Source organism: Mauremys reevesii, linkage group 9, assembly GCF_016161935.1.
Source record: "Mauremys reevesii isolate NIE-2019 linkage group 9, ASM1616193v1, whole genome shotgun sequence".
In the NCBI taxonomy this organism is placed as follows: domain Eukaryota; kingdom Metazoa; phylum Chordata; order Testudines; family Geoemydidae; genus Mauremys; species Mauremys reevesii.
In genome coordinates, this window is record NC_052631.1 from 25,166,518 (window position 1) to 25,191,589 (window position 25,072).

The following is a 25,072-nucleotide window of genomic DNA, read 5'->3' on the forward strand; positions in this document are numbered from 1 at the left end:
AGAGATTTTGTTTTCTTGGTGCTTATTCCACTGGAAAAACATTGAAATGGATTAAGGTTTTTCAGGAAAAAAAAAGTTATTTTTTCTTTCTAGGAAACTGGGTAAAAACCTTAAAACGATTCATGTGATAACGTATCGAAACATCCAGCTATCGTACTTGTCAGATGCCTCCAGAAGCTTACTCTTTTTGCATGCAAACAATATACATAGCTAATAGGCCGTCTTATGCTTTATACTGAACATGTAATGTTGGTCATAAAGAGGCGATTATGCTTGGAAACGGATATGAGACGAGAAAGGGTTGCTTACTTAGACTGTTTTATCCAATTTGGGGCAGAGAAGTGTTGCAATGAAAAATGCTCTTTAAATCTTTACATAATCCTGAAAATTCATATTCAAAATATATTTTTCTCCGCAAGAATTAATAGTAGGCAGCTGGGGCCTGATCCTGAACCTTTTGAAGCCAATGACAAAACTCCCACCCTAGTCTCATTATCACATTAGTGCAGTGGGGTTGCATTTCAGTTATATTATTTCCACAGGAGAAAAGGTGTCTATTTCATGCAGCATTAAAAATAAAGTAGATTGGGAGGGGTGGGAGGAGAGAGATTGAGAGCAAAGACATGCACACCACATCTAGTAATCATCATATCCAAACTGATTTCACACCCGAGGTCTCAGACTCACAATCATGCACACTCACTCTCTCTCACTGGCTGCCTGGTCACCCAGTAGGCTGCCAGCAGTGTTTAAAAGCAAACATGGGCCCTGCAAACACCTCTCTTTCTCACAGAGGAACTGATACATGGATCACATCCAAAGCCGGACACACAGCAGACGGGGCATTCAAATATGAATAGTTCCTGACAAACCCATGAAAGTACATTCATTGTGCCAACATGCCCTGTGTACAGTGGCACAAAGGTATGCTTTATGAATTGCACAGCCCCAAGCAAGAGCAGGGCTAAAAGCTGTGGGGCGGGAAGGTGAGGAGAAAGAGGACAAACAGGCCCTGAGAGGTTTCTTGTCTATATAGTCGTATGGCTGAAAGGGAGATCAGGTCAGTCTGAGAGTTTGGGATCAGTACAAGATCACAGGGGCCTCATTCTCTTCTCACTTATAATTGGGCTGATGTACATGAGAAGAGAATTTGGCTCTTTAATTATACACGCCCATACTGTTTTTTCTGCAGTTACACCGACATCGTTCAAGTGCAAGTTAGACAGTGCACAGTGAATGTGGCAGATGTTCACCCTTATTTTATCCTCATTGTGAGACTCCCTGTCTCATTCTTTGCATGGCATCCTAACTGAATGACGCAAGGAGGTGCATGCACATACACAGCTGCCTTATTCACCATCAATGAGGCAAGGGCTCTGCAGAATCCAATGTAGTGGCTGTGACAGTTCTTCGTAGGAAGGGTTCTGAAATGCATTTCAGACCTGACACCCTGCTACACGCAACAGAACGGAAACTGCGACACATGCCTTTAGGATTTGTGTACAGAAACTCTATAGGCAAAGAACAATGTATAAGTAGCCCACTGGTGATGACAATGATCCCACTTACAAACGTGGCACACTCCATTGCCACCAATGCTTAGGGCCTCACCTTAAGCTTAGGCCTGCCTGAAAACCTTGCACATACAAAACTTTGGTATCAGAGTTTTGGGGAGTTCCTTGAACCTGAAGCTCAAGTAAAATGTGGAGGAGTTGGGCAAATTAAGTACACCAGTAAAGTTCATCAACTCTTATGTGAACTGGAATCAGTGGCTCTTTTACAACTTTAGGGGTAATCACAATATACCTCTATTAAATGCCAAAGCTGCACTAGCATTAGTTTTTGAGAGAGCCACTCTTGCTTTCCCTGATAGAGTACAAGGCATTTAGCAGACAGGATTAAACATGGAGATCCTCAGCTTCTCATTTGAGCTCTTAGTGACTGTACCAGGTACACAATGCAAGGAAACCCCCAAGAGAAAATAAAATAACTGAGGGAAAGAAACCTGGTTTGGCATTTATGGATCAAGAATGTACATGGAACCAAGGAATTAGCAGAAGAAAGAGGCAGAGTTACATTCCTATAATTTCAAAACTGATTTAAAAGGGACATGTATAAACAGATCTGTGAACATACATAGCTCTTTTCACTAGTGGCAATGGAATGGAATGTGATGAGATGAGATGTACTAGGCTAAGGAATTAATCATCAGTGTAAGCATGAGACAAGAACTTGTCTCAGTTGATGACATCGATTTCAGTTTGCTCTGAACACCAGGAATCTTCACAATTCATTGGATTTTTATCAGATTATGATGTTGACTATGCAGGTATTCAACAGCAGAGCTGGAAATTTAAAAAGACATTAGCTGACTGCATCTGAATTTTTAGGTATGTGTTCCACAGAACTACTACTCTAAAAAGTTTCATTCCATTTGTGTGGAACAAAAAAATAATTCGCAGAAGAACATTGTCTCTCTTGCCTAGGGATAGTGTACAAGGATCTCTGAATAGGTTTTATTTTTACTAATTAATTTCCCATAGTTATACTTTCTAGTTTTCTTCTATTGAGGTGTTCCTGGTGGTTACTGCATTATCCTACTTAGTAGGAGTGTCAGTTTCCAGGTGCACATTTCATATGACTGCCAGGAAGCTTATTTATAAAACTTTTAGGACCAATTTTTCTCTCATATACAAGCCCATTTGGCCCTAGGAGCAAAGCAGAAATGCTACATGCTCCCAACTCAGTGAACATACTAGATATTGTCCAAATGCACCCTATTCATGAGAGTGGGTTTGTTTTTTATGTTAACAAAAGAAAAAAACTCAGCCTGACTAAGCTTCCAAGTAGGCTTTACTATTCCCAGGTTTTTCCTTCCAGCTGTCCCTCTGTGTCTGTTCCTTCTTGTATCAGAGAGGCCTCAACATTTTTCTATAACTGTGTTAGAACTAATGGAATCTATCTGGTCTGATTGCCAGGATTAGTCAGCAGAATAGCTCTAAATCTTTAAGTGGGATCCTAGAACCTGATGCCCTGCCACAGGCCTTTGCTTGAAATATACAAAGTTCTAATGAAATTGAATAAGTTTCTATAAAAATTACTCTAAAAATTCTCCAGCCTGCTCAGGCCACTTTGTACCATGCAAGAATAAGTGAGGCAAAGTAGCCTTGAAATGGACAGTCAGTGGAGCATTCCCTTACACATAAATCTTCTGCCAGTGTAATGCTAGAGAGGGGGACATATTGGAGATATTCTCGGGGTGGGGCAGAGCAGAGCTCCACTATGCCTGATTCACCACTGGCATCAGACTGTATGCCTAGGGTTGCCAGCTCTCCTGGCCGGGAGTCTCCTGGAATTGATTTCCCAGCGGCTATTGAAATCAATCCAGGAGATTTTAATAGGCCACTAAAAGTCAGGTCAGTGGGGCTAAGGCAAGCTCCCTACCTTCCCTGGCTCCGTGTCACTACTGGAAGCAATCAGCACCTCCCTCTGGCTCCTAGGCATTGGGGTTGGCAAGGGATGCTTCGCGCATTGCCCCCGCCCTGAGCGCCAACTTCACAGCTCCCGTTGGCCAGGAACCGTGGCCATTGGTAGTTGTAGGGGTGGTGCCTGCAGGCAGGGGCACTGTGCAGAGCCGCCTGGCTGCCCTGAGCCTAGAAGCTCCCAGGAGCCACCCGAGGTAAGCACTGCCTGGCTGGAGCCCACACCCCTTACCCCCTCCCATACCTCAACTCCCTGCCCCAGCCCAATGAAAGTGAATGAGGGTGGGAGAGAGTGAGCAATGGAGGGAGAGGGGATAGAGTGAGCGGGAGCAGGGCAGGGTGTTTGGGTTTGTGTGATTAAACAGCTGGACAAACCTGTAGAATTCCATAGCCGGGATATAATTCCCTTGCACAGTTCAGTAGGATTTAATTGAACAACCACCACCACCACCATTTCTACAAATTCTATACGACTTTTCCCATAAGCGTTGTCTGGTTTAAGAGAGACTTCTGGTTAAAACAACCGAGAATAAAGAATGGAATGAATACTTAAAAGCAGTCAGTCAACATGGGCCTGACTCTGCTCCCATTAACTTCAACGCTGGATGATTCTGAAAAATCCCACTGCTTATTTTTAATCTCATAGGAAAACCATCCCATCTCCTACTATGCAATGTAACTCCCAACAGGGCAGAACAAGGGAGTTTAAAAATAGCCCACATCAAATAAATATATATTTTTAAAATGGAGATATTTAAATCACAATGTTTTATGTAGAAAATATCAGGCTAATACTGAAAATACAAGATCAACACAAGCACATCTTTGTGAAAGTACTGTAATAGATATATAGCACTGCTCTGGCTTGATTAGCTAATTAAACTCTCTGACAGTCTAATAACAGAAATGCAGTCAAATGCATGCTTCAATCAGCAAGTAGTTTCCTATATTCTGTTAAAGGCAAACAGGAAACAAAAATCTAACAACATTGCCCTGAAATATGGGAGCAAAAAAAAGCAAATAATACATCGAGGTTGTCTGTGTAACTTGTATTTTGACATAGAAAAAATAAAAGGATGGGATATGCATTTTCTTTATACCTCCAGAGAGCAGCTGGCATTCTAGCACTTTATGTTGCCATATTGTCTGATGTGAAATGACATGAAACCAATTTATGTCACCTAAATGACTGTCCATTGACAGTATAAATTGGTGGGCACATATTTACAGCTGGGAACAAGCACACTCAGTTTAAATAGCAGATCTTTCCTAAAAAAGCAGCAGCATTTCATAGGGTCCATGTGATTTGTGGACTTCTGGGCAGATGAATTTACCAGTAATATAACAAAGATCTTCCTTAGAAGCAAAGATATTGAATAGACTAAATGAGGAATTAAGTTGAGATTTTCAGAGCAGTCTAGGGGTTTTGGACATACAGCTCCCATTATTTTCCACTGTAATGGAAGATGCATCTAAATCCTCTAGTCTAGACTGCTTTGAAAATCTCAACCTTTGTGTTTAAAAATCCCCAGTGATTGTATACGCTCTTTTTGTATTTTCATTGTGAGAAAAGCTGTGATTTTAACTGAAGAAGCACCTTAATGTGAATGCAGATTATTAGTAGTGTTACCCATATTATACCTTTATTTTAGCAATGGAGCTAGAGCAACAGCACTATGGAATCTACCAAGAGGTAGCACACGCATGCTTTTTGTTCAGCTAATGGCAGGACAGCTGGACTTGGTAGACGATGCATCAGCCATTGACTGTGTCATGCAGCCAGGAAACCTGCAGCTGGATTGGAATGACAGGACAATTAGGGTACCATTACCTTTACATGCAACTGCAGAGCCTACTGGCAGCTTCTGGAGGCTTGTGAAGAACCTTACACAGAAGGGTGATAGTTCAATGACTAGTTATTGTAATTATGTATATTATTTATGTAATATATTATCTAATTATATAAAACATTAGATTTATTTCTACAAGGAGAATGAGTCAAAGTCTAACATTAAGGATTCTGTGGTGATGAGTTTATGATGTGAGAACTCTCTTTCTCTGTGTGAGAAAGGGTGGGAGGGGGAGAAAGACTACAATATATGTGGATGGACTCTATGTACCTGGCACTAATTAACAGATTCACCAAGGAGTAAGGACCACAATGAGTGATCCACTTCTGTTGCCCGTAAATTAAATCCCCCTTCCCAGATCAGTGTTGAGGCATACTTGCAGGGCAGTGTGTGTGTATGGGAAGCTAAAACTGAGGGTTTCATTTACCAGGGCTGTCAAACCAACATCTTTCATCAGCGTTAATGCAGCTACTCCCTCCAAAATGCCTCTGTTCACTCAAAATCAAGATGTTGAGAATAAAATTAATCAAGGAACCAAAGTACAAGAAGAGCAGAAATTCTTGAATTGCCTATACAGCAGTGCTAGGAGCTTGGGTAACAAAATGAGAGGAATTGCTAATTTAGGAGCATAAAATTTGATCTAGTTGGTATTTCTGAATCCTGGTGGGAGTATTCGCCCAGTTAGAATGTTACAGCCTATTTACGAAGGATCGAGTGAGCAAAAGGGGAGGGAAGAGTGTCACTCTGTCAAAAATGGTATTACCTGTTTCCGAGTCACTGATAATCATTTGAGATCATTTTCTTCCATGTTACGTATTATGACCTAACAGATAAAGCATAAAATGGAGTATTAGTTTGTGTCTGCTACAGACCATCAAATTACAGTAGGGAAAAACTGCATGATCATAGGGGACTTTGATATGAGTGACACATGTAGCCAGCAATAAAATATCCTTCGAATTTCTAAACATTATAAATGACAAATTCCTAACTCAGAAAAAGTGTTGCAGGCAATATGGGGGGGATTCTTTATTAAACCTTGTCCTAACAGATAATGAAGAAGTGAAAATTAAGGTACAATTGATCATTATTTGATCACATTTCTAATGTGCAAGCAGAATAAAGTTCAGACTGGAATTTTTATATTATATACACACACATATATACTTGGTGCTTAAATAGGGCCCAGTTGCACAAAGCTGAAAACACTTATGAGCCAAATCAACTGGTGAGGAAGAATTTAGTCAGAAATGTGTGAGTGATAATTGGGAATCATTTGAGAACAATTTACTAGGATGCCCAAAAATACACAATCCAGGGCCAGTGCTTCCATTAGGCAACCCTAGGCGATTGCCTAGGGCACCAGGATTTGGGGGGCGGCATTTTACGCGCTCCCCATGGGGCACGTGGGAACTTTGGGTTCCGCTTCCGTTGCGCTGCCAAAGAAGGACCCTCTGTCGACGTGCCGCGGAAAACAGCAGCAGGCAATTGAGCTACCGCCGACGTTTCGGCAATGACTGGTGCTGTCGCCTGCGGCATTTTGATGGAGTGTCCTTCGGCGGCGCGATGGGAGCGGAACAGGAAGCTCCTGCGCGCCCCGTGGGGAGTGTGCAAAATGCCCCCCCCCCCCGAATTCTGCCTAGGGCGCCAGAAACCCTGGCGTCGCTCCTGACACAATCCCACAATGAGGAAGAAGGCTGTACTGGTTTAAACCAAGTTGGGTTTTTGAGGGGAAGTGAAGGCCACTTTAAACAAAAATAATATAACAAATGGAAGAAAAGGGAAGTTGATAGTAATGAATATAAATCAGAAGTTAGGAATTGTAGACAACTGATAAAAGGAAGTAAAGAAGAAATCTATGGCCAGCAGAGGTAAGGACGATAAGGAGTTTTTAAAAAATATATTAGGAAGAAAAAGAATCCTCACGATATCATTAGTCCATTACTAGGTGCAGGGGTTGAGGTGCAGTTTTTGTTGTGAGTGACAAAAGGGAAAACAGAATGTTTGAAGTAAGATGTTACCAGTATTCCATACGTGGATTCATTTTTAAACTAACCTCCTAGAATGTTCTGAACCTTTGTAGACTTTCTAGGAGGTTAGTTTAAGTTCAGAAGTCCATGAGAGACTTCTGAACTCTCATGGAACCTTTCAGACTTTCTGAGAACAACTACCTTTCGAACTAAGGGACTAGGGTTAGTATTCTAAGGCTGTCACCTACTGTAATACTATTTAATACTGGTCTGCACAGTGTTGGTGCATTGTTGAATTTCTTGATTTTAGTACATTTCAGTTATAAAGTTTCTATAAGCTTAGAGCAAACAATTTTTTTGCTTATATATGGCATGAATAAATGCAGATTTACAGATCCTAGCATGCAAATTTATCTTATATAATGGATAAATCATGCCTCAAATTCATGAAATGGGCTACAAATGGAATAAAAAAAAAGGTATTCAAAAATTTAACAAATGGAGAGTAGTGCCGAAGACACCTCGCCTGGGGCACCATTTGGTTTAGGGCCAGCCCTGACTAGATGGAAATGGTAGAATCATCAACAACAATGCAGGAAAGACTGAAGAAGTGTTCAAAATATTTCTGTTCTGTATTTGGGGATAAAACAGAAGCTATAGTCTCAGCATATAGACAGGTTTCAGAGTAGCAGCCGTGTTAGTCTGTATCCGCAAAAAGAACAGGCGTACCTGTGGCACCTTGGAGATTAACAAATTTATTTGAGCATAAGCTTCCATGGACTACAGCCCACTTCATCAGATGCATAGAATGGAACATACAGTAAAAAGATAATATATATTACTTACACACACACACAGAGAACATGAAAAGGTGGAAGTTTCCATACCAACTCTAAGAGGCTAATTAATTAAGATGAGCTGTTAGCAGGAGAAAAATTTTTTTTAGTGATAATCAAGATGGCCCATTTCAGACAGTTGACAAAAAGGTGTGAGGATACTTAACATGGGGAAATGGGTTAGTGTTTTTGTTGTGTGGTTGCTGGTGAGTATTTGCTTCAGGCTGAGGGGCTGTCTGTAAGCGAGGACTGGCCTGTCTCCTAAAGTCTGTGAGAGTGAGGGATCATCTTTCAGGATAGGTTGTAGATCTTTGATGATGCTCTGAAGAGGTTTTAGTTGGGGGCTGAAGGTGACGGCTAGTGGCGTTCTGTTATTTTCTTTGTTGGGCCTGTCCTGTAGTAGGTGACTTCTGGGTACTCTTCTGGCTCTGTCAATCTGTTTTTTCACTTCACCGGTAACCACACACCAAAAACACTAACCCAGGAACCTATCCTTGCAACAAAGCCCGATGCCAACTCTGTTCACATATCTATTCAAGTGACACCATCATAGCCATGAAAAAGAGTAACAAATTTATTTGAACATAAGCTAAGGTGCCACAAGTATTCCTGTTCTTCTCTCAGCATATAGTGATGACAACATTCTTTCCGTTCCACTAGTATTTTTGGAGGATGTTAAATTGAAGCTACTGAATTTGACATTTTAAAAATCAGGAAGTCCAGGAAGATAACTTGCATTCAAGAGTTTTAAAAGAGCTGGCTGGGGAGCTTCCTGGACCATTTACATTGATTTTCAATAGGTCTTGGAGCACTGGGAAAGTTCCAGAAGACTGGAAGAAAGCTAATTCTGTGCCAATTTTTATAAAGGGTAAATGGGATGACCTGGGTAATTATAGGCTTGTCAGCCTGACATCGACCCCAGAAAGATAGAGTAGCTGATATGGGACTTGTTTAATAAATAAAGGATGGTAATGTAATTAATGCAAATAAAACACAGAGTTATGGAAAAATAGATCTTGTCAAACTAACGATATTTTTTTTGATGAGATTACAAGTTTGGTTAATAAAGATAATAGTGCTGACATAATAGACTGACTTGATATGGCACAACATTTTGATTTAGAAACCAGAATATAAAGTTAACACGGTACACATTAAATGGATTTAAAACTGGCTAAAAGAGGTCTCAAACTGTAAATGGGAAATTATTATTAAGCGTTTATGTTTCCAACAGGATCCCACAGGGATTGGTTCTTTGCCCTATACTAAACATTTTTACCAATTACCTGGAAGAAAAAAAAAATCAGTGATAAAGTATGCAGATGACACAGAAATTGGAGGAGTGATAAAGAATGAAGGACAGGTCTGATTCAGAACCATCTGGATCATGTGGTAAACTGGGCAGAAGCAAACAATATGAATTTTAATATGGCTAAATGTAAATGTACACACCTGGGAAGGAAGAATGTGGGCCATACTTACAGGATGGTGGACTCTGTCCTGGGAAGTAGTGACTGCAGAAGATTTGGGAGCCATGGTGGATAATCAGCTGAACATGCGCTCCCAATGTGACACTATGGCCAAAAGGATTAATGCGATCCTGGGATGCATAAACAGGGCATCTCAAATAGAAGTAGAAAGAAGTTATTTTACCTCTATTATTTGGCACTCATGTGACTGCTGCTGGAATACTGTGTCCAGTTCTGGTGACCACAATTCAAGAAGAATGTTGATAAATTGGAGGGGGTTTAGAGAAGAGCCACTAGAATGATTCCAGGATTACAACACATGCCCTATAGTGACAGGCTCAAGGAGATCAATCAATTTAGCTTAACAAAAGGAAGGTTAAGGGGTGACTTGATGACAGTCTAAAAATATCCATATGTGGAACAAATATTTAATAATGGGCTCTTAAATCTAGCAGAGAATGGTTTAAAATGATTCAATGGCTGGAAGTTGAAGCTAGACAAATTCAAAAGGGAAATAAGGCATAATTTTTTGACACTGGTGGTGGTAACTTGTTCCAATGGTTAACTAAGAGCCATGGTGGATTCTCCATGACTGATAGTTTTTTAAAAAAAATCAAGATTAGATTTTTCCCCCCTCTAAAAAGATATGCTCTAGAATTGTTTTGAAGAAGTTGTATGGCCTGTGTTATATAGGTGGTGGTCGAATTAGATGATCACAATGGTCTTGGAATCTATGAAATCCACATATTTTTTAACTGAAGTTTATGGTTATGCAAACTATTGGCAAATAAACTCAAACAATTTGCATTAAAATGTTACACAGAGATGCATGGAACTTGGCAGCTATGCACATTTCCGCTGGGGTTTTGCATCAGTTTGGCTACCACAGTGCAAAAAGAACCCAAAACAAAACATTACTCCTGCAAATTGTTCCATAAGTGCAGGGTTCTGCCCATATTATACACCGTACATCATTACTTGTGCTGATCTGCAGTGTTTGAATTCAAACTGGATTAGGTCATGTGATCTGAGAATGGCTTAATTCTTGTGAGCCATCTTACTCCAAATTTGTTGACACGAGCTTGATACATCTCTCATCAATATTCCATAAACTGTTTGCTTTGCTTTATCATTATTAGCCTCATAAAATTAGTTTATACGTTAATAAAAATAGCACATTACTTGTGTTCTGTTATGAGATATTTCATCATGGAATCGCTGCTTTTCATGGTTCTTTGAATCAATGGGATACTTAATCATGATCATTTTTGGGGTTCTATCCCAAGACATATTTCTTTTGCTGTAGTTTTCTGCTGCTACGTGACCTGTTTTGCTCAGGCTCGATTTCATCACTGGAAAAAAATCTGTTCACTAACAACTGAACAAAAGAATCTTCTTAGTTACAAGATTACTATATTTTAAATTATCCAAAACGTATTACAGAATTAGGACAAATATGTCAACCAAACAACCACAAATATGCACAGAATTACAACAGCCCTCTGATAATTCTTGTCTTCTCCTGACCTTGTCTAATATCCAGCAAAGAACAGATAGGTTGTTATTACCAGAACTGCTGTAATAATGATAATTAATGCCTGTTATAGTCAGAACTTGTTTTCACAAACAAGTTTGCAAATATTTCAGGTTTTGAGCCACAATTTCCCATCCTTCATCTCTGCCCAACATGAATTTTTTAGAAGGTGAGCAAAATCCTTTAAGTCGGTTTTACTGTATAGGGGAGTGATTGGAAATAAACACACTTTTTCACTTGGGGGGGGGTGGGCGGGGGAAGAACCATAATCACTTTTCTTTGTGATTATGCTGAGGCTTCCTTTGCTGGAACCAGGAATCCAGTATTAACTGAACAACATTACATTTGTGCCTGCAGACCAGGGTTTCAGATCATTAGGTCCTTGATGTAAATATGCTAAGAATCCAGATTAACTACTAGGGAAAAAAATGCAAGAAAGCAAAAGTAGCTGATTAAATATATCCCTTGAAATATGATTAAGCTGAAAACTACTGCACTAAACAAGCTCCAGTAAGCCCATTGTACTATAAAATAGCTGTACCACAGAAGGTTGTTAGAAGTTTTGTCATTAGAAAGAGTCTAGTCATTTTAAGGAAATTCCCATGTAGTGATAATGCCTATTTCTAACTACCTTCCCTCATATTCTACGTTAATGCCAATGACTCATCACTGGAATAGGGATCCATTTTGGCAGAATGCTTTGGGTTTAAAAGAATGATGCTCTCTGCTATCCTGCAGTGGATTCTGGGCTTCATTAAAGTCAATGGCAAAACTTCTGTTGATTGCAATGAGGGCAGGATGTCACACTGGATTCCTTTTGGTTATTGAATGGTCCACAAGATCCTTGAACTGTTGCAGGACGGCTGAAACGATTCAACTAAGCAGAGACAATGTAGGTAGGGCTGGCTGTTCATTTCTTAATAGGAGTATTGGATTCTCCAGCCATTCCTAGAGGTGTCGTTTGTATGCAGCAGCAGAACCAAGTTATATAATTGTTTCTGTCTGGGCATTGCAAATTGTGTCATCTCAGAGCCCTTGGAGTTTTTCCTCACACGATTCATAAAATCAACAGGTTACAAACTATCTTGCAGATTTGGTCTAATTACAAGGCAACGTTAAAAAAAAAAAAAGAGAGAGAGAGAGAGAAGCTGCTAATGATGGTGATGAGCATTTCAGCACTAAACCACAGTCAGTGTTTTTATCTTTTCTAGCTGTTCACTGATGCAATTACAAGCAACACAGCCCTTAGTCACAACAGTAACATCAGTCCAGTGGCTCCACAGCTAAGCAAAACAAGCCAAAAATAAACCCAGGGGTTCTCCTGAACAGCATGCTGGCATTCCCTTGCCTCAGGAAAATTCATTTCAGGGGCTTTCCACACTGCCTCATCACACAAAGGCTTCCCAGAAGCAGGGGCGGCTCTAGAAAGTAGGCTGCCTCAAGCAGCGCGGAGCGCTGCGCCGCCCTTCCCCGGTCCCGGCGCCCCTCTTCTTCCCCTCGGCTGGGTCTCTCCCCTGCGGCCCGCCTGCAGGTGGTCCCGCGCCGGGACGACGGGACCTGCTCGCAGCTGCGCCGGAGCGCGGAGCGGGGAGAGGGACGCGGAGGGGGACCCGCCGCAGCGGTCCTCGGGTCGGTCTCCCGGCCGACGCCGTGGACCTGCCGAGCCGGCGGCCCCAAATGCCGCCCCGCCAACCCCCGCCCTGCCCGCGCCCTGCTGCCTGGCTGCGCTGCTGGCCGCTCCGAGCCCAGAAGTCATCAGTCCAATGGCCTCCACCTTCGAATTATCAAGTGGGAGTAAACATTTGGTTCAAAACAGAACATCTGAGCAGCCTTTCAGCACCTTTCTGTACTTTCAAACGCACTCAACAGTAACACTGGCTTAACTCTGCCCCTCAGATGTCAGCAGAAGTTTTTACATTGAACTTCTATGGAACCAGAATTAGACCAACACTAAACACTGTTGAAAATCTCACCCTACATGTAAATAGTCTAATACAATGTATATAATCTATCTACCCACTGTTATAGATCACAGTATTTCCCTATCTATTGTTCTTGGGACTGGTATTTAATTGTAGGTATCTAATTTTAAATGTTACCAGCAACATCCTTTTCATGGTGAGTTTTATTCCTAAGAAAGTGAACAGATGCTTTGTCTTTTCAGTAGCAACTTTTCAGAATCTTCACCACAGGAGAAGAAACAGAATTTGAGGTTATCCTTGGCCTACCTATGGGGCATATGTAAGTATGATAAGGCTGCTGGAGAGATTACGCTGTCGCAATATTAGGGGTTGCTTCTTGCATTTAGACAGTAGTAGGGCTTAGAAAATAATTGTCCAATCTTGAATTTGACAATGTTTGATCATTTTCTGCATGGAAAGATGGGCAAAAATGCTCCCTTCTGCCATGCAATTAAAGGTGCTATTTTGTGTAGAGATACTGAAGAAATGCAGTGGGACCAGTTATTGCCTCCTATGAATAATTCTGTATTTGCTGCTCTAGTGAGCCCTTCTGTATTTCTAGTAGTGATTGTCACTCACCTTAGTGAAAATGACTTGGTCTGACAAACACAGTTAAGCCTCAGAAATTAAATGAGATCTGAAAGTGCTGGAATACTGCCTGATCAGTATTGTTGGTTCAGGAAGCTTGGAGGAGAGCCAACAAACTCATGGCTATAAAATGGGTTGGACAGAAATAATTGGCTCTGAGAGTCAGATATTCACCACTTCTTGGGATCAGGCCCGAAACTGGGGAGGCGAGTTGTTTCCAAGAATAGGAACATGAGCTCATTATCTGGTAGAAGGGATACTTCCCCTCATCCCTCCACAGTGACATGGGAAATCTTTAACATGGAGCTGTAGGAAATAGTGAAGATTGCTCTATGGCTTTGTAGTTTGGAGTATGGTGAAGACAAACTCTAATATACCTTTTGGGAATCATAGGGTTGGCAGTGGAGAATATGCAGGGACTCTCAAGATCAGAGCCGGCTTTAGGAAGTGCGGGGCCCAAAGTAAAAAGCACGTGGGGCTTGTACTCACCGGGCAGTGCTCTGAGTCTTCGGTGGCACTTTGACGGCAGGTCCTTCACTTGCTCCAGGTCTTCGGCGGCACTGAAGGACCCGCCGCCGAAGACCCAGAGCAAGCGAAGGACCCACCGCAGAAGTGCTGCTGTAGAACCGGAGCACCGCCAGGTGAGTAAAAATTAAAAAGGTGCCTCTAGCCAGGGAAGGGATTGTCACTGGGTGCAGGGCCTGATTCGGGGGAATTGGTGGAATTGGCCTAAAGCCGGCCCTGCTCAAGATACTGGGAAAACCATACGTTAAGACTATTTGTGCAAGCATTTGTTCAGACATAAAAACCGCAATCACCAAGAAAAGAGGAAAGCTGCGGCACAAGAAACTGGCTGGACTCCTCAATTGTATCCTAGCAAGTCTCTTCTCTGCCCGTTTTAAACATAAATTTGTCTCAATTGCTCTGCCATTCAAATCTTTTCATGCAAATACCACCAGATAAGGGCATAGATAAGGCCTATGCAAAATCATTCAAAATACTGGTAGACCTCCTAAACATTGTTAGTAAAACCAGTCCCTTATTAATTCTTCCACAGTTATTCAAAGTGCTCTATTTGGCAGAGGGGAGAGAGAGCGAGAAAGTGTTACAGCAATGAGTTATAAATATGTGTTTGCGGCTTCCTGCCTCACTGGGGAGCTGCTTCCTGCCTCAGTGGCAGGATGGAAAGAATTGAGTCCTTTTTAAAGTGTGCTGAGTTAGTCTCTGCACATCCCAGGCCACTAGCATTGACTAAAGTAAGCGTCCTGTGTGCAGGAGAGTTCTATAGTGATCAGGCAATGAAATCTTCTCTCTTACCCATCCAAGTGACAGTGCTGCTTGGCATCCACTCATTGGAGAGAGGGGGCTGGCTAGTTTATCCATTAGATATAGAGCCAGTGGTCAGCACCTCCCCAAGCCTCTCTCAGTTAGCTTAAGCAGAAGCATCCATGTGGAACACAGGTCTGTAATGTGGAAGGGGTCCATGATTCTTGTTTCCCTTTGAGCCCCAGAGCTACACTAGCTCTATTGTGGATCAGGCCTTCTGAACCTACATGGAGGGGCAGGATTTACCCTGCTCACCCTCATCTTATTCTAGTCTTCTGGTTTTCTTTACGTTATTCACCTTTGCCTCTGCATACTCACCCTGTACAAATGTGCTGTGCAACTTAGAAACTATTTAAGACATTTCATGCATTAGACAGTACAATCCTGCAGTCATCTCACCACAAACCGTCATCTCATCAGATCTGCTAAACTAATCAGGATAGCGCTTGCTCACATCTCTGCAGAAACTCCCTGCAGTAAGTGGTGTTGATTACTTAGCAGGCGGCACTTTCTCTTCTGAATCAGTACTAAATCAATGTCCCAACAACTCCCTGGGGGCATGCTAGCAGAGAAGCTGTCAAATTGAACTTGAAACTGAAGCCCCGACAGCATGTGGTCACTACTTATTAAAGATCCCCATTCTACTGTTTACAGGGTCTAAGAATAATACTCACTGTCCTGGCAAAATTCCAGTTGTTATATTCTACACTTAAAAGCCCTTACTTATGCAAATGAAAGAAATTCTCTACCTCCCTGTCTATACATGCTATTTATTGTTGCTGGTGCAGAATGGCTGAGGTGGGAAGGTGCCACACTCTCTCCATATATAGACTGTAACAAACTTCAGGAACTTTCAGTACTGAAGCTGATAAATAAAGGTGACCCTCAATATTGCTTTTTCTTCCCTAATTTGAGTTGTAAATAGTGAGTTATTTGATTCATTGTTGGCCACATTGGAAAGGTAAGGCTGAATGGTAGAGGCCCCATTGTGTACTTTTCCCCCTGCGTTCCTCATTATATTATTGTGCTAAACACTTCACCTTGCATAAATTTGTCTAGATTCTGCTTGCAGCCAATGACTGAACAATGCAACTCTGAATGGAGGGTCACAAAAGGAACATTTATAAAAAAAAAAAAGACTGCAATAGTTTATGCCAGTTGCCACAAGGGGCTGTTCTAGCAGCCAGGGAGCAGAGATATCTTGGCCACGTCCTTTGGATCAACAGAGTAGGAGAGATTATGGAAACTCCATCCACACAAGGGTTTGATACCATCACCATAGTCAGTGTCTAAACACCTTTCCTTTAAAATCAAAGCAAAGTCCCTAGTGGACTGGCAAACCAAATTTCCTCTCTGCAAAAGTGTCAAGTTTCCACTTTCATACCAAACAAGACAAAAAGCCCAAGACTTGAGCATTTTCACAGAACTGAAACCCAATGATATTTTATTTTGGATCAGGGACCCTGATAGCTCTGACAGCAGTTGATTGAAACAGTCAAGATTATGTCAATTTTACTACTGCCCACCACTGGATAGTCAAGAGCCAGGAAGCTGCAGGGGGGCCAGCTCCCAACCTCCAAGGCTCCCAGTTCACTTGGAGCTTCTACACTGCCATAGGCTGAAATGGAGGCAGAAAGCCCTGCTAGCTCTGCCTCAGCCTGCCTGGTGAGCTGCTGAGGAGCCTGGGATCCCACGGGTAATAGGCTGATAAGGTCCCCAAGTTGGCCAACTGCCCCGGGACTCAGTCACCTCAGGGAGCCAATTGGCTCAGGAGTCTGGAGTCCCTAATTCCAAGACAACCCCTGGGAACCTGGCAAGCTGTGTAGGGTCTGGGTAGACCAGGTAAATTTCCCTGAGAAGTTCATGGACATCAAACCTTTTTGCAGAAATAGTTTGATTTCAATGAATCAGTGAATTCTGGTGAAAAAACATTCATCGGAATTTTTCCAACCAGCTCTAAAATCAGCTTCATGGAGTCTCTGGCACATCTCCCTTTGCAGGGAGAAATCTTTGTGTGGGGTAAGGTTTTTGATATTTTTAGATTTTACTAACAATTTTTATTTTTGTTTTAAGGGTGATGTGTTTCAGGTTGGATTTTCTGAGTCAAAGAGGGTGTTAGTTACAAGGGTCATTTTTGTGGTGGAAAGGGCTATTAGAAGGGGACAATTTTACAATGTTTTTTTAGAGACAGACTCTGGATTCGCCTAATCAGCTCTGGAAGCTTGTTCCATGGTTGGCTCCCACAGCTCTACGCCACCAGAGGATCTCCCCACACTGACGGGGATGCTTTGGGGACCGGATTTTCTGGCTTTAGAGTGGCTTTGCAGCCACAGGGTGGCACAAAGAAGCCCCGTGGTCCTTTGCATACAATTTTGATCAACAATAGTGTAAAAATTAGTATAACTCCATGGACATCAATGGAGTCACTCCTGATTTACACCAGTAAAAGATCAAAATCAGACCCTTTGTAATATTTAAATATATACAAACCCCCAAATTTAAACTTTTCCTTACTTTTAGTGCAGTAACCTCAGATTCTAAGGATATGTCTATACTGCAATATAACTCTGGATCTGACAGGGCTCAGGATGAGGGCTATAAAATTGCAGCATCTATGCTCACACTCAGGTTGGAGCCTGGGCTCAGGGACTGCCCAAGTGAGGAAGGTCCCAGAGCCTGGACTCCAGCCCAGACCTAAATGTCTATTCTGTGATTTTTATAACCCCCAAACCAGAGAGTCTCGAGCCAGAGTCTGCTGACATGGGCCAGCCCCAGGTATTTTATTATAGTGTAGACATACCCAAAGAGAACAATTGGTGTTGATTAATCTTCCATGCTAAACAAATGCAAATGCTCTCTTCACACCGCTAGAGAGGTCTGCTGCTCGCTCATTCATTCAGAATGGTAAAACATTATGGATGGCCTGTGATCTTCCAGAAGAATTTCAAGTAGAGGCACTCCGTAGGATGTTTCATCCAGCACAGCCCAAATGGAAGAAAACAGATTGATGCATCATTGTATTTACCGTCACAATGGAAAGCAAAAGATAACTCCCTTCCGTTACTCCCATATGAGTTTTAAGCAAGATATGCTTATTGACACTTCAGCTTCGGAGCACCTCTGCATAGCACAGTTCTCCAGTCACAGTGAGTATGTCCTGTGAAGGCCAAGGGTGGGAGGGGGAAGAAGTGAGGTGGGAATTTTGGTTGCAAAAAAAAATTTAGGGTCTTATTTCCATGGGTATGAGTACAGAGCAAAATGGCACTCCTGTTCATAGGCGGTGGTCATTTTAGCTCATCTGCCACTCATGAGAGTAATAAAGGCAAGCAAGCACAGCTGCTGCTGGTGACCTGAAGCCACGTAGGCCCATATGCTGCTAGCCTGTTGACTTTGGCAGCACCACTGTAATAATCATGGAGTGGCATGAGAATGTGTCCTACCATGGCAGGAGAGGATTGCAGAGTACCTCCATGAACGTTTTATCAAGATGTCTCGGGAGGATGCAAGGGACATCCCTGTGTACATGAACTGCTTTGCATGCCCCTCTGCCCCCACAACTGTACAGGGGAATGAGAAACAGGAGAAAGTTCTCTCTTCTCATTGAGTAGAACAGTGAAAAGTAGGTACCTGTGTCCTGCTAACTTGGGGTCAGGGCCAGGCACCACCTTCACATTTAAAACATTAAGTGAGAATGAATGTACATGCTTATCTGAAGTTCCTTCCCTTGGACTGGGCTTGTCTCCATGGGTGGCAAGTTTGTAAAAATTTTGGTGGTGCCCAGAACCCGCCTCCCAACTCCGCCCCCCCAAACTCCACCCCCACCTGCCTAAGGCTCTGGGAGGGGGCTCGGCGGGGGAGGTCTGGGGTGCAGATCCTGGGCTGGGGATTAGGGTCAGGCGAGGTGCAGGGTGCAGGCTCTGGGCTGGGGCAGGGGGTGGGTGTGCAGGAGGGGGTGAAGGGTGCAGGCTTTGGGATGGAGTTTGGGGTTGGGAAGGGGTGTGTGGGAAGGGGAGGGGGTGTACCTTCTGGGGAGAGTGTTTGGGGATAGGAGGGAGTGCAGGGTGAGGGCTGTGGGGCTGAGGAGTTCATGATGCAGGAGGGGGCTCAGGGCTAGGGAAGAGGGTTGGGATGTGGAGTGAGGGCTGTGGGGCTGGGGATGAGGGGTTCATGCTGCGGGGGGGGGCTCAGGGCTGGGACTGAGGATTAGGGTGCGGGGGGGCTGAGGGCTCCGGCTGGGGCGGAGGATTAGGGTGCGGGGGGGCTGAGGGCTCTGGCTGGGGATGAGGGTTTCGGGCGTTGGAGGCGCTCAGGGTAAGGGCAGCCTGCCTTGCCATTAGTGAATGGCAGGCGCTAGGACCATGTGGCAGCAGACAGCAGTTCTGCTGGGAGCCCTGCCGCAGCACAGAGCGGGCAGGGGAGAGGCGCGCTGCTTTCTGTCAGGCAGGGACGCAATGTGGCACGGCGGAGGAGGGGACATGCGGGGGGGTGTGGCAGGCGGGGGCTGGGACCTGCTCCAGGCAGGGGCGGGGGAGACCTGCGGGGGCCAGGGCCCGATCCAGGTAAGGCCAGGGGAGAGACCTGGCTCCAACTATTGCTGGAGCAGGGCACCCGGCCCTGAATATTCCTGGAGCCCGAGCACCGCACACAGATATAACCTGCCGCCTATGCTTGTCTCTGCTCAGACAGCATGACCAGCTAGACAGGCAATGGAGTCTCAAAACAGATTCTGGCTCATGGCATAGCTGGAGTCCATTTCCCCCCCACCCCCAAACACACACCATTGGTTCCCCCTCCACCTCGCTGTTCACAGCAGAGATCTGTCTCAGGCTCAGTATCCAGGGTGGCCTGTGGAGGTCTCTGCCAAGCATGGCATGCAGCTTGTTGCAAGAGCAAGTCTGAAGCTCAGTGGCACCAGAACAACTGTTGGCCTCCCTGGCCTTATGGCATGCCTGCCTCAGAGCTTTCATGCAGCACTGCTGCTGATCCCTGTCATACTCCTTCGCCTACATCCCCTGTGCAATCTTTTTGTAGATGTCCATATTTCTACAGCTGGTCTATGCCTGTACAGCCTCTTCTCACCCCAGGCAATCCAATACCACCTGTCTACTGCAGGCAGGAGAATGTCTAGAGCATGTAGCCGGCATGGTCAGCTGGGCAGTTGCACACGAGTTAGGTGTGCTTGCCAGTCTAGGCCAACGGGAAAAGGTATTTCAAAATTATGTGGGGGTTTTGCAGGGGAGGAGTTTCCAGTCTCTGTGACTCTTGGGCAGAATTCACAATTCACATGGATTAAAAAAAGTCAGATTCTCTGCTTCCTGCACTATGACCTATAGCTGCTTGTTCTAGAAAGAACATGTGTAACTGTGAGACGCTGCAGTTAGGAAACAGAAAACCCAAAGAAAGCTTTAAAGGTCATAAAAATGAACAGCAATGTGTTCTTTCTGTGCAATTTTTGCATATGACTCTCACATGATTTAAACAGTATGGTGTGGGGGGGGAGGGGAATAAGCCTAGCATTTAAACAAATAAGGTCTAATGTAGCAAAGTTGATCAGACATTTAAAATGTTGTTTTAGTATGTATTAAACTATACAACGGGCCAAAGTCTGCCCACTTACCATGAATTTACACTGGAGTAAATACAAGAAGAATTTGGTCCAATAAGTGCACTTTTGTATCTCTGTTGTGTGCATCTGTGTTTGTAGTGGATTTACTTTTCCATCATAAAAGGGAAAATTCAAGTAAATAGATGTCTTAGCAGATCCATCAAACCATCCAGTTTTAGCCAAGGAGAATAAGTAGCCTGATCTCAAATAATTGTAAGCTTATCAGCCTTTGTATAACTTGAACACAGCCTGAGATGTGGGTAATTTTTGAGATGAAAGAATGCCAATTTTATGTACTTTGCAAGAGGAGACGGATTGTGTGACTGCAGACTTGCTAACAGCCAAAATGCAAAAGTGCAACAGGAAAATAAGGTTAAAGAATTCCCCTTGGTACACTAAGATACAAAGTAATCTAAAAAGAAACAGAAGTGGAAATACTCCACATCTTACACTGCCCATACCTCAAAAGAAATCTCCCATGAGAAATAAGACTATTAAGGTCAGCAGTTCTAGATGCTACCAGTATAACTGATCCAAGGTGGGGGATGGAACCAAAAATCTTCTTTCATTACATTAATGAACATTTGTATGTTATACAAAAGCCTGAAATACTTAGTCCAATATTTATTTTCAAGTCATTTGATAGTATTTACAAAACACTTCCCTGCTAAAGCAAATACCAAGTACCTCAAGTAAGTGTCCTTTCCCACTGTAACTGGATAGACCTAGCTCTACATATCTTAAAGAGGCACTGAAGTTAATGGATGTTCCAAATGAAATTGCTGCTAGAAAACGTGGGTGTTCCAGCAGGATACTGGAGTTCAACAAATACATAACTAAACCCTTTTTAGATACCACTACTGTATTACCAATGAGGAATCATAGAATATCAGGGTTGGAAGGGACCTCAGAAGGTCACCTAGTTCAAAGCAGGGCCAATCCCCAGACAGATTTTTGCCCCAGATCCCTAAATGGCCCCCTCAAGGATTGAACTCACAACCCTGGGTTTAGTACGCCAATGCTCAAAGCACTGAGCTATCCCTCCCCGCCATGCTGCCATATTTAGAGATCTGTGGGACCATGTTCTCCCATGCAGTGCCACTGCCTTGTGTGTCCCCTGCCCAAGTATGATCCCCCAGTGGCATAAAGTTGATATATGAGCACTTATTCCACTTTCCTGGTGAAGAGGAGAATGGCTGAATAAAGGGTGCACGTGGTCAGAACGCTCTGGCAATACACAAATCCGTAGTTGCCTTTTACAGCACAAGTCAGCAGCCCCAGGGCTGCTCTAACTCAGCTCTAGATCCTGACCCTACATTGAGGCTGTAGCAGGATTAGGGTTGGGCAAAGGTGAGCTAAAGCCACATTCACACACAACCCTCAAATCCCTACCCCGGCTTGCACTGAGGTGCAGTATGATCTTTATCGGACATCTAATTCTGATCATTTACTTTACGCAACACAACGTGTCATATTGAAATGTTTTAAGTCTCCTAATTTATTGAAAAGAAAAGCTACATTTATGAGAGCAAATGATATATAAGCTCATATCTGGTCAATCCATCATTTCTACATTATTGTAAGCCTCATAAAGAACTTGCCTGGAGAAAGTGAATGTAGTGCTCCAGGCACGAGCATAGACCTATATCACCATCAGTTTGGTATTGATGTATTCAACAAGATTAAAATGAAGCTTCTCTCTACACTTTTGTTTGGCCCCGCAGCCATTTAAAGTAGCACAAACCCTCCATGAACAAAAATTCCCTCAAGTTGCCAGTAAATCATCATAATGCACTGATGGAGTAGTTCTGATTTTAATGCAGCATGGCCCATCAGTCTGTCCAAGTCCTTAGACTCTGCCCATCACCATGGTATCTTTGAGTGCCTGACAAGGCCAATTTGTTACTTAAACAAGTTTGTGAACTTTAAAGTGCACACAGCTTCCCTAGCATTTAAATTTTAGCTGCTATTATCAACTTGCAAATTGTCAGAGGTCTGCACTACACCTGGATTTTGTGCCACTAACTATTTCTCTTAAAGGTGTGCTTTTTTAAAACTTAAAAACTGTTGTACTGGTGCAGATGCAGTTATACTGATATAGCTTATTCTTGTCCCCACTAGGAGGTTGTACAGCTTTACCTCTACTGGCAACTACTGTGTTTCAACAAGCCCACTAGGATTTAGTATTTGCAATATTTGAGGTATTTCCTATAGCAAAAGTACAAAAGTAAGGAATTACAGACAAGATTACTTCACTGTCTGCAGTATTTATTTATCTTAAGCAAAATAGATTTGTTTTTTAAAAGGACATGAGCAACAATATTGATATTTTACATGTAGACAGAACCTTTTATATCAATACTCCAAACATTTACCCCCATTCTGTAAACATTTGCTCTGGGTATTGTCCCACTGAACCATTCATGGTATATACATACACCTGGAAGTATGTGTTTGCAAGATCAGGCTCTATGGGCAGAGCACTAGTGAAATGTAGCCACCGCTAGGATAGAGATCAGACAGGCAGACAGGCAACCAGTGCCCAGCACACTGCACAGCAGAAGTCTGACAGTGTCCAGAGTGATACAAGGAATGTAAGATGTAGAAATGTGATGAAAGGCAACTAACAACATGCATACAAGAATCAGAAAGAGAAAGGGAGCCTTTAAGTTGTCTCCATTTCTTCACTAGCTTATTGTAGTTTCATGGGACTAGAACTGCCCCCTTGAAGACTCAAACCATGCACTTTACTGGAGGTCAGCAAGTGTGCTTATCGTGATGCATAAGTATAAACTGTTGTTCCTGCTTCGCTTATATGACCACATTCCTGACATCCCAATGGTAGCAAGTGAAGTGCTAGAACAGCAATCTGTATCTGTGACTCACAGCAAGACAGGAAATCTCAAGCAGATCCACCCTTCCTCTGCTCTGCCAGCTGACTCGCAGGGCAGCACACAGAACAGCGAGAAAGCTGAAACAGTCAGTCCCCGACATTTAGAAAGAAAGTAAACTGCTGCTGCAGCACAACACAACAATTACACAGACTCTCCACTGATTCTTGAGTGTAAGTCAACACACAGAGGGGAAAAAAAGACATTAAAACAAAAGAATAGGTGTTTGTTTATCACATCACATATCTAATCCTCAGCTTTACGTTTGTCTGAAATAAAGTAAAAAGACCCCAAATTTAAACAGATTTTGCCTTCTTACTAAAGGAAACCCCACTTTAAAGAAATGCATATGCAAGGAATAACCACCATACTCATGAAAAAATTACCTGACAGTTATGAAATATTAAAAAATATTCTGCCCTCTATTAAGCAGATACTGGGAATGAAATCCTGACTCCACTGAAGTCAACCGTAGTTTAACCCTTGACTTCACTGGGGCCAGCAGTCCACTCAAATTGATTTACGACTAAAGAACACCACTTGTCTCTTTAGTTTTTAGCTGTCAGAACAATAAAGTGAATAGTCCTGGCCAGGACAAAGGAAAACCAAATTAAACAAATAAAAAACCCACATGAGAAAATTTGCATGTCACAAGAATTTCCAGTATCAACTGAGTAATGGACCTCTCTCCCCCACATACATAATGTGGATCATGAGTTGTCCTTATCTGTCTGTACTTCACTTATAGAAACCACACACGCACAAAAAAAAAAAAAAAAAAGCAGCAGAACTGATCTCTGCATGTTGTGTACAAGCAATCAAGCTAGACTATTTTATACTTACAAATCTAGTTCAAACAGGATTGATTTGTCAATAGCCTTTATTCAAAGCTACCTCTCTTTGCTCCCTGCCAAGCAAGGCAGCATTTACACAAGTGGCTAAGAAGTGTTTGTTCTCCCTGCCAGCACCAAAAAAAAAAAAAAAAAATTCCCCGGACTGCATTATATGTCAGCATTATGTCACAATACAAAATTCTAGGCCATGAGATTGAATCAAGTCATTAAGCATAGCTTTGCTCTTTAACCCAGTGGGGTTGTTAGGGAAAAAAAGGCAACAAGAGTTCTGCTTGTATTACAAATTGACATGGTTTCCATTCTGACTCTTAGTTTCACAGCACCTTACTGGTATCATTTAGGCACTATACTGATGATTCAAAGTTCTTTAGCTCAGTCATATAGATCTGATTTGATCTCAACAGCAGTATTAGTTTATGTCTACATTGTAGACTGGATGCAAGTCTCCCAGCCCATGGAAGACAGACTCACACTAGCAGGGTTTGAGCTAGTAGGTTAAAAATAGTGACATAGATGTTTCACCTTGAGCTGGTGCTCAGACTCTCAAGCCTACGGGATTGGGGGTGGGGGGGAGTGGGGAAGGGAGGGAAGACGAGAGAGCCCAAGCAGGAATGTCCTTGCTGCTAGTTTTAGCAGGCCAGCTCAAGTCTGCCTTCCCCAGTCTAGGAGGCTCCCTCCCAGCTGCAGTGTACACATATCCTTAGGC

General features: G+C 42.9%; 1 long non-coding RNA gene across 1 annotated transcript; it reads right to left on the reverse strand.

Annotated features, from left to right (window-relative positions):
• Nucleotides 1–4,345: 4,345 nt before the first annotated feature.
• On the reverse strand, nt 4,346–24,463 carry LOC120372393. The gene is made up of 4 exons (XR_005584940.1): nt 24,356–24,463; nt 9,621–9,760; nt 6,096–6,155; nt 4,346–5,276 (listed from the first exon to the last, which is right to left on the reverse strand). It is a non-coding gene; the product is annotated as an uncharacterized LOC120372393 (long non-coding RNA).
• Between the last annotated feature and the right edge of the window lie 609 nt (nt 24,464–25,072).